Below are 16,393 nucleotides of genomic sequence, written 5' to 3'. Positions count from 1 at the left end.
GCAGATTAGGGTTTAATAAATATTATGTAGGTGTCGGTGGTGTTAGGGGCAGCAGATTAGGGGTTTATAGGGATAATGTAGGTGGCGGCGGTGTCCGGTCTGCAGATTAGGGGTTAAAAAAAATTATTATAGTGGCAGTGATGTGGGGGTCCTCGGTTTAGGGGTACATAGGTAGTTTATAGGTGTTAGTGTACTTTAGAGCACAGTAGTTAAGAGCTTTATAAACCGGCGTTAGCCCATAAAGCTCTTAACTCCTGACTTTTTTCTGCGGCTGGAGTTTTGTCGTTAGAGTTCTAACGCTCACTTCAGCCAAGACTCTAAATACCAGCGTTAGAAAGATCCCATTGAAAAGATAGGCTACGCAATTGGCGTAAGGGGATCTGCGGTATGGAAAAGTCGCGGCTGGAAAGTGAGCGTTAGACCCTTTCCTGACTGACTCTAAATACCAGCGGGCGGTAAAAAGCAGCGTTAGGACCCCTTAACGCTGGTTTTGATGGCTAACGCAGAACTCTAAATCTAGGCGTATGTGTTTAGGTTGAAAATGCAAGTATTTCCCTGATTTTTTTTCAGGTAGTAACAACAGGATGTACATCGATAGTCCGTTCCCAAATTACAAATGCCTTTTTTAATTACATCTTCAACTGTTATATTACAAAGATTAGAATAACTGTAATATGTTGTATTCAAGAAAGCTGCATATCTTGGCCTTGTACATGCATCCCATTCTTTTAGATTTAAAAACATTTAATCTTTTCCTTTGTTATTCTATTCTGTAGGTAATGCTTGCTCTCGCAGTCGTCCTGTCTGTTGATCCACTACTTCAAGTTGAAGATTTTCAAATAGTTGCAGGTATCCTTCATCTGTATGTTTCAAGAAAGAAGCCTTTTTGAGTTAATTGTCCTGTATTTAGATAAAAAATAGGATATTCTTTATATTTAACGTTGTCAATTGTAATCCCAGGACGTGGACATTGGTCTGCTTTAATTTCTTTAGCAGGCCATCTCCTTGTCCCTTGAAAGTCCACATAATAGCAATGTGCAAATGTTGAAAAACAAATTTTTTTCTCTGTATGTCTTTTGCTTTTAGTATTCTTGTAAAGGCAAATCATATTCCAAAGTCTTTGCTTGTATCATTTCCATTTGCCCATTTATGTGATTTTTACCAATTTTCTTCCAATATGAGTTGTGATCTTTGCTTTCTGTGATATTACTGTTGAATCTATCAATACCACTTGAGATACTCCTAATACTCTTTGTCTTTGTATTAAAGATTTTTGAAATGGTTTGCAATAAATTCCTTGCGGTAGTCCATTCATCTTTATTTCCAGAGGTTGCAGATTGTAATGTTCAGCTCTTTTTATTTTTGATATCATTGGTACAGTATCCTCTCGAGCTTTAGGGGCCTAGTTATCAAGCCGTCAACCTCAAATACGCTGGAATTCCACAGCGTATTTGTGGCGAGGCTGATACGCCTTAGTTATCAAAGGCTCGAGACTGGCAAAAGTAGAATTTTGTGACGTAAGCATCGATCCGCCGGACTCCGTCCGACACAGATCGATTCTTACGTCACTCCAGATGTTCCGCACACAAGTGCGGCACATTCTCACTACTTTGCTAGTTATCAAAAAACTAGCAGGTACGCTCGGCACTTTTACGGCCCAGCGTACCTGGTTTTCAATCCGCCACCCCTGGAGGCGGCGGATCCCATAGGAATCAATGGGAGTCTGACCATAGCGAAAGTACAAGTTCGCTGCTGACAGACATCCCATTGATTCCTATGGGAGCTGTCTACACCTAACACCCTAACATGTACCCAGAGTCTAAACACCGCTAATCTGACCCCCCCCTACACCGCCGCAACTAAATAAAGTTATTACCCCCTAAACCGCCGCTCCCGGAGCCCACCGCAAGCTACTCTATACATATTAACCCCTAAACCGCCGCTCCCGGAGCCCACCGCAACTATAATAAATGTATTAACCCCTAAACCGCTGCTCCCTGAACCCGCCGCAACCTATATTAAATGTATTAACCCCTATCCTGCCCCCCCTACACCGTCGCCACCTATAATAAATTTATTAACCCCTAATCTGCCCCCCCTACACCGTCGCCACCTATAATAAATTTATTAACCCCTATCCTGCCCCCCACTACGCCGCCGCCACTGTAATAAAATTATTAACCCCTAAACCTAAGTCTAACCCTAACCCTAACGCCCCCCTAACTTAAATATTAATTAAATAAATCTAAATAAATTAACTCTTATTAACTAAATGAATCCTATTTAAAACTAAATACTTACCTTTAAAATAAACCCTAATATAGCTACAATATAAATAATAATTATATTCTAGCTATCTTAGGATTTATATTTATTTTACAGGTAACTTTGTATTTATTTTAGCTAGTTAGAATAGTTATTAAATAGTTATTAACTATTTAATAACTACCTAGCTAAAAGAAATACAAAATTACCTGTAAAATAAATCCTAACCTAAGTTACAATTAAACCTAATACTACACTATCATTAAATTAACTAAATAAACTACCTACAAATAACTACAATTAAATACAATTACATAAACTAACTAAAGTACAAAAAAATAAAAAAAGCTAAGTTACAAAAAATAAAAAAATAAGTTACAAACATGTTAAAATATTACAACAATTTTAAGCTACTTACACCTAATCTAAGCCCCCTAATAAAATAACAAACCCCCCAAAATAAAAAAAATCCCTACCCTATTCTAAATTAAATAAATTTCAAAGCTCTTTTACCTTACCAGCCCTTAAAAGGGCCATTTGTGGGGGCATGCCCCAAAAAGTTCAGCTCTTTTGCCTGTAAAAGAAAAATACAACCCCCCCCCCAACATTAAAACCCACCACCCACATACCCCTAATCTAACCCAAACCCCCCTTACAAAAACCTAACACTAATCCCCTGAAGATCATCCTACCTTGAGTCGTCTTCACTCAGCCGAGCCACCGATGGAACTGAAGAGGACATCCGGAGCGGAAGAAGTTAATCCTCCAAGCGGCGCTGAAGAAATCTTCCATCCGATGAAGTCATCATCCAGGCAGCGCTGAAGAAGTCTTCGATCCGGCCGATGTCATCTTCAAAGAGGCGCTGAAGAGGTCTTCTATCCGGGCGAAGTCATCTTCCAAGCCGGGTCTTGAATCTTCCTTCCGCCGACGCGGAACCAACTTCTTCACCGACGGACTACGACGAATGACGGCTCCTTTAAGGGACGTCATCCAAGATGGCGTCCCCTCAATTCCGATTGGCTGATAGAATCCTATCAGCCAATCGGAATTGAGGGGACGCCATCTTGGATGACGTCCCTTAAAGGAGCCGTCATTCGTCGTAGTCCGTCGGTGAAGAAGGTGGTTCCGCGTCGGCGGAAGGAAAATTCAAGACCCGGCTTGGAAGATGACTTCGCCCGGATAGAAGACCTCTTCAGCGCCTCTTTGAAGATGACATCGGCCGGATCGAAGACTTTTCTTCAGTGCCGCCTGGATGATGACTTCATCGGATGGAAGATTTCTTCAGCGCCGCTTGGAGGATTAACTTCTTCCGCTCCGGATGTCCTCTTCAGTTCCATCGCTGCTCGGCTGAGTGAAGACGACTCAAGGTAGGATGATCTTCAGGGGATTAGTGTTAGGTTTTTGTAAGGGGGGTTTGGGTTAGATTAGGGGTATGTGGGTGGTGGGTTTTAATGTTGGGGGGGGGGTGTATTTTTCTTTTACAGGCAAAAGAGCTGAACTTTTTGGGGCATGCCCCCACAAATGGCCCTTTTAAGGGCTGGTAAGGTAAAAGAGCTTTGAACTTTATTTAATTTAGAATAGGGTAGGGCATTTTTTTATTTTGGGGGGTTTGTTATTTTATTAGGGGGCTTAGATTAGGTGTAAGTAGCTTAAAATTGTTGTAATATTTTTAACATGTTTGTAACTTATTTTTTTATTTTTTGTAACTTAGCTTTTTTATTTTTTGTACTTTAGTTAGTTTATGTAATTATATTTAATTGTAGTTATTTGTAGGTAGTTTATTTAATAAATTTAATGATAGTGTAGTATTAGGTTTAATTGTAACTTAAGTTAGGATTTATTTTACAGGTAATTTTGTATTTCTTTTAGCTAGGTAGTTATTAAATAGTTAATAACTATTTAATAACTATTCTAACTAGCTAAAATAAATACAAAGTTACCTGTAAAATAAATATAAATCCTAAGATAGCTATAATATAATTATTAATTATATTGTAGCTATCTTAGGGTTTATTTTACAGGTAAGTATTTATTTTTAAATAGGAATAATTTATTAAAGTATAGTGTAGTGTTAGATGTAATTGTAACTTAGGTTAGGATTTATTTCACAGGTACATTTCTCTTTATTTTAGCTAGGTAAGCTATTAAATAGTTAATAACTATTTAATAGTTATTGTACATGGTTAAAATAAATTGAAAGTTACCTGTAAAATAAATATAAATCCTAAGATAGCTAGAATATAATTATTATTTATATTGTAGCTATATTAGGGTTTATTTTAAAGGTAAGTATTTAGTTTTAAATAGGATTCATTTAGTTAATAAGAGTTAATTTATTTAGATTTATTTAATTAATATTTAAGTTAGGGGGGCGTTAGGGTTAGGGTTAGACTTAGGTTTAGGGGTTAATAATTTTATTACAGTGGCGGCGGCGTAGTGGGGGGCAGGATAGGGGTTAATACATTTATTATAGGTGGCGACGGTGTAGGGGGGGCAGATTAGGGGTTAATAAATTTATTATAGGTGGCGATGGTGTAGGGGGGGCAGGATAGGGGTTAATAGGTTTAATATAGGTTGCGGCGGGTTCATGGAGCGGCGGTTTAGGGGTTAAACTATTTATTTAGTTGCGGAGAGGTGCGGGATCAGCAGGATAGGGGTTAATAATTTTATAATAGAGGGCGACGGTGTAGGGGGGGCAGGATAGGGGTTACTAGGTATACTGTAGGTGGCAGCGGTGTCCGGGAGCGGCGGTTTAGGGGTTAATACATTTATAAGAGTTGCGGCAGGGTCTAGGAGCGGCGGTTTAGGGGTTAATACATTTATAAGAGTTGCGGCGGGGTCTAGGAGCGGCGGTTTAGGGTTTAGTAACTTTATTTAGTTGCGGGGGGCTCCGGGGGCGCCGGTATAGGGGGTAGAACAGTGCAGTTTAGTGTGAGTGCTTAGTGACAGGCTAGCAATAAAGCTGGGAAAAAGCCGAAGGGCAGCGAGATCGGATGAGTGATAACTGTCACAGTCCGCTGCTCATCGCCCCGCGGCTTTTTGACAGCTTTATTTGATAACTTAGGCGTATTTTTTCAGGTCCGCGGCGGCGAAGGTAGGCGAGCTTAGGCGGGCGTATTGGGCCGGCGAAGCCAGAAAAGTAGACGGCTTGATAACTACCCCCCTTAGTCTGATTCTATGCCAGACCAGATCCAGGTCTCTTTGCAAGATTATTCCACTATAGACAAAAAACCACCATGCAGGTTGAAATAAAAATAAGGAGAAGTATAAAAAGTATCAGTACTGTATATCCCAATATTTAAAGGTTTTTATAATTGAATAAGTTCTTTAACAATTTCAGTCCTTATTGTTGTATCAGTGTTTGTGCTGATAACATAGTATTTATGATAGGTAAAACAGGATTAGATTTTGTAACTGGTGTTGGTGTATCAAAAGAATCTATTTAATTTATTTGTTTACCTTCTTCAATATCATAATAAAAAGGTGTTATAGTCTCTGGGTTTGAAGAAAATGGCATCATTTGAAATTGATTATTTATCTGGTTTGCTTCATTCAGGGTCACCCACTGAGAGTAAGTCAAAGGGTTTGTCATCTTCTAACCCAAATTTAGAAGCAGGTTTTAAGTTATCAATGCTGACAATTCTGTCTTTGCCTTGTGTGTCTTCTATAATCAAAGTCCTTAAGTTAATGACACTTTTTACCTTTGTAGGAGGTTTCAACCTTGGCCGTAGAGGTTTCGCTGATTGAACTCTCTCCTGGACAAAGTGACCAACTTGTGGTGTCCAAGCTGATAAAAGGTTAGGTGTAGGTCGTGCAATACAATCACATATTTCTTGTAAAATAGTTAATTGCTCTAATCTCCCTGGTGCAGAAAGGTACTCAGTATTAAACATTGTATGCATAGGTACACCATATAACGATTCATAAGGTGTTTTTCCAGAAATATAAGAAGGTATATTGTTTAAACCCACTTGTACATAAGTTAACAAAGGATACCACTGTTTTTGGGCAGTTAGTTAGTAACTTGGTTAACAATCGTTTTACCTCTGCATTTTTCCTTTCTACAACCCCACTACTTTGGGGATGATAAGGTGCACTGATTTCCCATTTTATATCAAAAGATTTAGCCCACTCTTGTGCTTGAGTAGATGTAAAAGCTGATCCAGCATCTGAGAGTAGGGCTTTAGGTTTACCGATACTTACTAAGGAGTTGAGACTATCAAGTGTGGTACTAGCCATGGCACTTTTAACAGTTATGAAGTTTCTACACATGCCTCATGCAGTTATGAAGCATATTTAATAATACAGATTGCTTATTCTTCTGTTGGTTTAGTATATACTTGGTATTTATAACCTCATCAGTCATCCGGCTTGATTTTGTAAATGTACCTCATTTTATTTGTCACAGAATGCATGCCTTATATACGGGGCAGTATGATTTGTGCATTGATTTGTTTAAATTTGTACAGCATTGCAGCATGATCTATGGGGTTTATACATCCAACATGGTAATATTTCATATATTGATGTGTTTGATGATACATAAATGGCATATATATTTACTACTCATTGAAGTCTGATACATATGTAGCAATTTGTTACTTTATCATGTATATTGCAATGATCACATTCAACATATGTTGTAACCGCAATGTAAAATCCTTCCTTTTAATCACATGCTAGGTATATAGTAAGTGTTAGTAGTCTCCGGTTATGTTTACATAGCATTGCTATGGCAACGTGGTAACATAAGTCATGATGTTACGAGCGACGGCGCTCATCGATGACGTTACTCACCACATGTGGGTGTAGGATGGGGGTACGCTTACTATTGCTAAGTGGCTATAAAGGGTGTAATATGTACTACACACTGTGAAATGTGGAACACAACTGCAGGTTGAAAATGATAGATTGTTTTCACAGATGTTATAGATTCCACTATGGTGAGAGGGGAATCTGCTTATCAGTGAGATTAATATATTCTTTGGTACTGAGTAATAATACACAGTTTATGGTAGAGAAGTAGAAATGGTGCTCTTTTCCTACAGTCTCATTTGTTTGTGAGTTCTATTTGTGGTAACAGCTCAGTGAGCCTCAGCATAGGATCAGTGATAAAGATGGAAGTTCTTTTTCAGGTTTTCCTAATAATTATCAACAGGCCTATACAGTAATTAACCAAGCACAGTTTGTTATGATTCACGAGTGTAAGGAGAATTATACCTTCCAAGAGTCTATTCAACCCCTCTTACTTCATGAAGTTGTGTCTGTGTTGTTCCTTGCAGTACCTCCAATTGATGTCTAACCGCTGCAACAGATTCGTCCCTCTGCCTGTCAGCGCAGTGAAGCAAGCGGTGTGTACGGAGAACCGGATGTGACGTATCGTCAGTTCTGTTCAGTTAGTCACAGAGGATACCGGTAAGAGATAGAAATAAAGAAAGTCACAGATCTTACCATCTAGTAATTCCCCAGATCTTCCTTTTAGATAAGAGGCTGAGTTGTCCGGTATTCAGGGATAAGGAAGCGGTCACTTGTAGTGTGCTAGGGATTTGTACTGCGATCCAAGGTACTTCTGCTTGATATGCTGAAATAAAGCAGGAAAGTAATCAACAGGCTTGATATGTAACAAATAGAATGTCAAGGCTTGTATTACACCTAACTTAGGCTAGGTTCCAGAATACTGAGCAAGGTGTGTTCTGAGAACAGGTGTTTTAAGGAAGGTGTGACCAATCAATCTCCATGATGATGTAACGTTAAAGGGACAGCACTGCTTGACAAGTTAAAGAGACAGGAATCCCTGACATGACCCCCTACTCAGGATCGCTGTTCCACAGCGAGAGGACGCGGACGGTCAGGGTATCTACGATGGAACAAAGATATCAAACGAGGTGCGTTCAAGTTGGAAACTGGTTCCCAGGAATCCTCATCCGCCGAATAATTCTTCCATCGTACTAGATATTGCAAAGTCCCATTGCGAAACCTAGAGTCTACAACGGACTCAACTTCATATTCATCCAAAGCAAGTTCGGGGGCTGTAGGAGGTAACAATAACTGGTCATCTATGTAAGGTTTAACCAAGGACACATGTACGGTAGGGTGTATCTTCATAGTAGATGGTAACTGCAATCTTATGGCATTCATATTTATAATTTTTTGTACAGGGAAAGGTCCAATGAAAAGAGTGGCTAATTTCTTCGAAGGAATCTGAAGTTTTAGATTCCTGGTGGAAAGCCACACTAAGTCACCTACAGCATATGTTGGTGGTTTCCTTCTGCGAAGGTTGTAGTAGTGTTTCTGTATGTTTTGGGCATTTAAGATATTTTCTTTTATAAATCTGAAGTTTTCCTGCAGGGTGTTACATAAGTCGTCCACTAATGGCGAATCTGGAGAACCTTTTGTAGATAAAGGAAAGTCAGGGTGATAAGCATAGTTCGCGAAGAACGGAGTGAGCTTGGTAGAGGAGTTTACTGAGTTGTTATATGCATACTCGGCCATCGAGAGATACTTAAGCCAGTCTGTTTGATAATATGAACAATAACATCTGAGATAATGGTCAAGCCATTGGTTTAACCTTTCGGCTTGACCATTAGTCTGTGGGTGGAAAGCAGTCGTATATCGGTGGTCCATTTGGGTCAACTCACAAAGTTTAGTCCAGAATTTCGAAGTAAATTGACAACCTCTATCTGTTGTTAAGATGGGAGGTATGCCATGTAGCTTCACTATGTGGTCGATAAAAAGTTGCGCTGTTTCGGAAGAATTGGGGACCTTGTGAAAAGGTATAAAATGAGCCATCTTAGTCATTAGATCAATGGCTACAAATATAGTTGTTTGTTTGTTGGATTCTGGGAGGTCAACAATAAAGTCCATTGACACATGCTCCCAGGGTCTCTGTGGGACAGGAATGGGCATCAAGATACCATATGGAGCTTTCCTCTCTGGTTTGGAAGTGACACAAACCTTGCAGGTTTTGATGTAGTTTTGTACAGTTGTTTTCATTCCAGGCCACCAGAAACTGCGTTTTATTCGTTCTAAGGTACGTTGAACACCTGGATGTCCAGCAAGAGGAGAGTCATGTGTGGTCTGTAACAGTTGTGTTCTCATATGAGAAGGTAGATAAAATTTATTCCCGTAATAGTATATCCCAGAAGATTTCTGAAGGTTGGGATCTGGAGGGAGTGGAACCTTCATACAGTAATCCTTAAGTTCGGCAAGCATTGGAACTGACAACCCGATGAAAGATTCTGGTGATATGATAGAAGTCCTGGGGAATGAGTTTATAGGTTTCTCTGGAATGCGTGATAAGGCATCTGCCTTGCCATTTTTCTCAGCGGGTCTGTAAATAATGTTGAGATTGAAACGATCGAAGTAAAGGCTCCACCGTACCTGCCGAGCAGACAGTGTTTTATTCTTTTGAAGGTACTGCAAATTTTTGTGATCAGTGAAGATATTGATGGGGAGTTTAGTACCTTCTAGGAGGTGGCGCCAATGTTCTAAGGAGCGGCGAATTGCAAGCAACTCCTTATCCCCAATTGCATAATTTCGTTCGGCTGTAGTCATCGTCTTTGAGTAGAAAGATATCGGATGTAGGGGTTCTTTTAAAGTAAGCTGTTGGGATAGGACAGCTCCAATCGCAAAGTCAGAGGAATCGACTTCCAATGTATATTGGAGTTGTAGGTTAGGAAATTGAAGAATGGGTGCACTTGTGAACCTGGTTTTTAATAGATTGAATGTGGATTTGGCTTCGGGATTCCATTTAAACACTGAGTTAGAGCCACTTAATTTTGTCAAAGGTTTTACCAGAGAGGAGAAATTTTTTATGAATTTTCTATAATAGTTAGAAAACCCTAGAAACCTCTGTAAATCCTTCTTTGTTTTAGGTTCTGGCCAATTTTGTACAGACTCAACTTTTTCAGTCTGCATTTGGATTCCTTGGGGGGAAATGTTGTACCCGAGGAAAGAGACCTGGTTAGTATGGAATTTACATTTTTCAGGTTTAGCATAAAGCTTATGGACTCGGAGTCTGGAGAGAACCCAACGTACGTGTTTTATGTGTTCTTCTTTAGTTCTGGAATAAATGAGTATGTCATCTAAATAGACAACAACGCACACGTCCAACAAGTCATGGAACACGTCATTTATGAAGTGTTGGAACGTGGCAGGGGCATTACATAGGCCGAACGGCATTACCAGGTATTCGAAAAGTCCATACCTGGTCCTAAATGCCGTCAGCCACTCATGACCTTCCTTAATTCGAATAAGGTTGTAAGCCCCTCTTAGGTCTAACTTTGAAAAGATGGTTGCTTCAGAGAGTCTTTCAATCATTTCTGGTATGAGGGGTAACGGGTATCGATTTTTTTTATCGTGCACTTGTTGAGTTCACGATAATCTATAATGGGTCTTAGACTAGAGTCTTTGTTACGGACAAAAAATATTCCCGCACCGGCAGGAGAGGTGGAACTTCTGATGAAGCCTTTTCGCAAATTGTCCTCCAAATATGTCTTCAAATGTTCTAGTTCTGGATGGCTTAAGGGATACAGATGACCGAAAGGTATCCAAGCTCCAGGTTGAAGGTCTATGGGGCAGTCGTAAACCCTATGAGGAGGAAGATTTTCGGCCTCAATTTTACTGAAGACATCCAAGAAGTCTTTATACTCTATGGGTAAATCTTCCATTTGAGTGTTAACGTTGAGTAATAAGAGATCATGCAAACAGGTTTCTTTGCAATAATCTGACACAAATTTTATTTTAAATGGAGACCAAACAATAGTAGGATTATGGAGTTTTAACCACTCCAGGCCTAGGACTAAAGTAAAGTGAGGAGAGGGTAAAACATCAAAAGAAATCATTTCTATATGTCCAGATATGACAATGAATATAGGTACAGTCTCATGGGTAACAGGTCCGGAGGTCATAGGAGAACCATCTATGACTTTGATTGGTATCGGGAATTTCTTTGTAATCAAAGGAATCTTGTTGGATAGACAGTAGGCTTCATCAATGTAGTTACCGGAAGCTCCTGAGTCTATTATGGCGTCATCAATCATCAGATGGTTTTGATCCAACTGCAGGAAGAGAGAGAGGGTACAGTAAGAAGAAGTTGCTTTAGGCAGGGAGAGTATGGAGGTATTAACTAGATGTGACTTACTTTTCTTATTTTTCAAGAGCACTGAACAATCTTGTACAGTATGTGAGGGGCTTGCGCAATACATGCATAGATTGTTTATCTTACGGCGAAGCTTTTCCTCAGAACTAAGGGGACCCCTTAAGAGCCCTATTTCCATGGGTTCCGTCTGGGGTTTTGGATGGCTATAGGAGCTGATTGCCGTATTTGTTGGACTAGCCTTAACCTTGGTTTCAGAAGTGAAACGTTCTGCCTTCCTCTCACGTATGCGGCGATCAATCTGTGTGGCAACCCGCATGAAGTCATCCAGGGTTCTAGGTAATTCAATCCTTGCGAATTCATCCTTTAAAGCCTCCGAGAGGCCTAAACGGAACTGATTCCTCAAGGCAATGGGACTCCAGAGAGAATCTGAAGCATACTGTTTGAAGTCCGTTATATACTCCTCCACAGGCCTTTTGCCTTGTCTAAGGTTCCTCATGGAGGTCTCTGCGGTTAGTTGGATATCTGTGTCCTGGAACAATTCATCCATAGCAGAGAAGAAATCATTGAGGGAGCTTAAAATGGAGTCATCTGTCTCAAAGAACCGATCTGCCCAATTCCTGGGTTCCACTCTGAGGAAAGAAATGGTCGTTAAGACCTTCACTCTCTCAGTGGAGTAGGTACGCGGTTTCATTGAGAAAAGTAAGTTACATGCATTTTTGAATTGCCTATAACCTTTTCTATTCCCTGAAAAGGTGTCTGGCAAAGAGACTTGGGGTTCAGCTAACATTTCCAACTGAGTAGATCTAACTGCTATAGAGTCTCTTATGACACTCTTTAATGAGGCATTCTCAATTTGCAAGTCATGTAAGCCTTGGGCTAACTGATCTACTTTCTGTGACAAATTGAAAACAATCTGTGGCAACTCTGCTGGTTCCATTTTCTTGGGCTCAGTATTATGTAATATGTACTACACACTGTGAAATGTGGAACACAACTGCAGGTTGAAAATGATAGATTGTTTTCACAGATGTTATAGATTCCACTATGGTGAGAGGGGAATCTGCTTATCAGTGAGATTAATATATTCTTTGGTACTGAATAATAATACACAGTTTATGGTAGAGAAGTAGAAATGGTGCTCTTTTCCTACAGTCTCATTTGTTTGTGAGTTCTATTTGTGGTAACAGCTCAGTGAGCCTCAGCATAGGATCAGTGATAAAGATGGAAGTTCTTTTTCAGGTTTTCCTAATAATTATCAACATGCCTATACAGTAATTAACCAAGCACAGTTTGTTATGATTCACGAGTGTAAGGAGAATTATACCTTCCAAGAGTCTATTCAACCCCTCTTACTTCATGAAGTTGTGTCCGTGTTGTTCCTTGCAGTACCTCCATTTGATGTCTAACCGCTGCAACAGATTCGTCCCTCTGCCTGTCAGCGCAGTGAAGCAAGCGGTGTGTACGGAGAACCGGATGTGACGTATCGTCAGTTCTGTTTAGTTCGTCACAGAGGATACCGGTAAGAGATAGAAATAAAGAAAGTCACAGATCTTATTCAGGGATAAGGAAGCGGTCACTTGTAGTGCGCTAGGGATTTGTACTGCGATCCAAGGTACTTCTGCTTGATATGCTGAAATAAAGCAGGAAAGTAATCAACAGGCTTGATATGTAACAAATAGAATGTCAAGGCTTGTATTACACCTAACTTAGGCTAAGTTCCAGAATACTGAGCAAGGTGTGTTCTGAGAACAGGTGTTTTAAGGAAGGTGTGACCAATCAATCTCCATGATGATGTAACGTTAAAGGGACAGCACTGCTTGACAAGTTAAAGAGACAGGAATCCCTGACAAAAGGTTGGTAATTATGTCCACTTGTCACTGGTTTTTAGGTTTGTCTGTATGGTAACCTTTTATGACATTTGACAAAGGCACAGGAATGCACTGAAACATTATGTCTCATTTATATTGTACTAAATAAAATGTATCTTTTAATAAGACCATTGAGTGCCTGTGTTTGGAACTGTGCTATATATATATATATATATATATATATATATATATATATATATATATATATATATAAATTCTACACATATAAATTGCTGTTCTCTGCAACTAACTGTGTGCTTTTCTAATTATTAAGAAAAAATGGGAATAGTACTGTCAATAGGACCTGGTAACTAAGGAAAAAGGGCTGAATCTAAATTTCAGTCCGGGGCTACCCCTAATGTAACTAATTTGTAAAATGAATGTTTGTAGCAGAACCAAACCATATTTTCAAGCATGAGGAAGTCTGTCCAATAATACATTTGTGGGGGTTATTCCTGTTATCCAATAGGCAATAGATTTTTAAGTATCAGCCAATTAGAATCCTGTATTTCCCTATAGGTTTATAACGAACTGTAGAGCCCAGATAAACCATTTTCATTTAATATTAGTGTGAAGCTGCTATTTGCTCCAGTAATAAATATCACTCAGCTTATGGTCCTGTTGTATCAGTCTCATCACATATACTGATCTAATCATAAATATCTTGTGATCTGCATATTATTTTATTTCTAATGAGGTTATTTTATAATACATTTCTTATTTCTATTAGCTGCACCTGTTTATCATCAGAACGTTTATCCCACTGATCTGTGACTGATTCTTGTTGTTAGTAAAGACCTTAGTAAGTGTATTCTGCACCTTCAGCTGCTGCTGTTTATGTCACATAATCACAGACTTAAAGGGACAGTGTCCTGTACATTTGGTTTCCTTTTAAAATAACAAGAAACCCCAAATGTTTTTCATTATTTAAAAAGAACATATAATTTTCAACAACTTTCCAACTGACTTCTTTTTTTTTTTTATTATTATTTTATTTATATCCAACTGAGAGTACATTCATAACATAACATATTAACTTCGCACCTCGCAGGGTACACTGTAAATACAAAAAAAAAAAAAATACTTTTCCATGATAAAAACTCACTTAAACTTGTAGATTAATCACATTGCCAAATTAAAATAAAAATTAAGAACATAATAATCATCAACTATGGATATGTTCTATGTACCTGTACTTCAGAGTTGGGATTTTAATCTATATATAAATTAATCCTTAAATTTTTTTCCTAAGTCATAATCCAACGTTATTACATATAGGCCCCTGGTTTAGGCCTATACCTTACCCCTATACTTTAACAGGGGGGAGAGGGGAAAGGTAGGGAAGAGAAAAACAAAAAAAAAAAAAAAAAAAAAAAAAAAACACTCCCTTTTATCCCAAAATTAACCAATCTTCCTGTCTAACCAGTCTGGTTACCAAATCCCTAATAAAATTATCTCTGTGTTTCTGAAGGGGAAGATAAGGTGTTCTCTCTCATTAACTGGGAAACTTTTGATAAATAAAGACCACTTATTAAAGAAAACCTGGATATCTTGATCATTATTCAAATCAACATTATATTGCTCAAGTACATATTGTTTTTTCAGATAATTTTTTACTTCTACTATACTAGGGACATCCTTTATCTTCCATTTTCTGAATATCAAACTTCTAACAGCCAAAATTATTGCATTAATTATCTTTCTATGTTGTGGGTATTGCTCATCATCCCACATACAAACTATCTGTCTTATATTGAGAGACCCAATAGGGAGTTTCAAAGATTTAGAGACCCAGAAGGCCACCTTCTGCCAGATCTGATTTATCTTAGGGCAATTCCAAATCATATGGGTCAAATTGGCCCCAAGATAAGAACATTTAGGGCAATCCTTAAATGATAGATTTCCCCACTTGTACCCTTTTTCTGGGGTGTAGTAACTTCTATGTAAGAGCTTCACATGAGATTCAATCCAAGTAGAGGATAATGTACTTTGGGCTACCAAGTCTAATGATCTTTTTATATGTGAGGTACTTATCTCTACCCCCGGAATTAATTTGCCCCATTGTTGAGAAATTTCTCTTAGATTGAGGTCATTAGAGCTAGAAATTATTATTTGATAACCTATAGAAATTGAGAAAAACCCATTTTTGGCCATCGTAATCCAGTTCTCAACTTCTCCCCAACTCCAGTTCAGCTCAAAATCTTTCATCAGTCTATTGGCATAATGTCTAATTTGTAAATAGGCATAGAAATCTTTATTATCTAGATTAAATTCTTGCTTTAAACTACTAAATGTCTTAATTGTAGAATTCTCTACCTCCATTAGCTGAGCAATCCTACAAAGCCCCAGGTCCCTCCAGATCCGAAAAACTTTTGATTGAGACCCCTCTTGGAATTCTGGATTTCCCAGGATCGTTTGATATCTAGAGATATTAGTCTTAAGCCCTAGTAGACTAATAATTTTCCGCCAGGCTAGAATAGGAACATAAATAGATTTCATTTGCTTGATTATCATGGGGCATTTACTTGACTCACAATGAATTAATGATACTGGTAAATAAGGGAAGACTATATTCTGCTCAAGAACATTGTTGGTAACATAGCTTGCACATACTAACCAGTCCAAAACTATCCTGGCTAGGAATGCCAGGTTATAGATATGGATATCAGGAAGCGCCATACCTCCAGATCTTCTAGCAGAGCAAAGTTTTTTAAATGATATTCTAGATTTCTTGCCCTGCCATATGAACCTCCGAATTGATGTATTCAAATCTCTCACATCCTTTCCTCTCAGCATCACTGGAGTGTTTTGAAGGGCATACAAGATCTTTGGCAAGAGTATCATTTTAAATAACGCTATCCGTCCCGAGATAGACAAGGGAAAATTTTGCCAGTTCTTCATAGATTCTTTTATCTTATCAAATAAAGAGGAGAAATTTAAATCATACCAAGTCTTAGGATGTCTAGATATAACTATTCCAAGATATTTGAAACAATGGGATGCCAATTTAAAGGGTAAGTCAATCCTATCAGTACCATTTTCCATGATCCAAAAGATCTCTGATTTTGAGATATTGACCCTGTATCCAGAGAAGGACCCATATACTTCTATAATTGAAAGGAGTTTAGTAATATTTTGCCTGACATTAGATACATAAAGG

General features: G+C 38.6%; 1 protein-coding gene across 1 annotated transcript in view; it reads left to right on the top strand.

The window, feature by feature from the left end:
* Nucleotides 1-16,393, top strand: part of LOC128659921 (oocyte zinc finger protein XlCOF6-like) — a 192,557-nt gene that overhangs the window by 84,693 nt on the left and 91,471 nt on the right. Inside the window, exons 2-3 of the mRNA XM_053713510.1 lie at nt 777-849; nt 5,975-6,062. The gene's annotated coding sequence lies outside the window, so the exon portion shown is untranslated. The remainder of the gene's footprint in view (nt 1-776; nt 850-5,974; nt 6,063-16,393) is intronic.

The sequence above is a fragment of the Bombina bombina genome, chromosome 5 (genome assembly GCF_027579735.1).
Source record: "Bombina bombina isolate aBomBom1 chromosome 5, aBomBom1.pri, whole genome shotgun sequence".
In the NCBI taxonomy this organism is placed as follows: Eukaryota; Metazoa; Chordata; class Amphibia; order Anura; family Bombinatoridae; genus Bombina; species Bombina bombina.
Note: the sequence above shows the minus strand (reverse complement) of the source record. Positions and strands in the feature narration are given on the sequence as shown.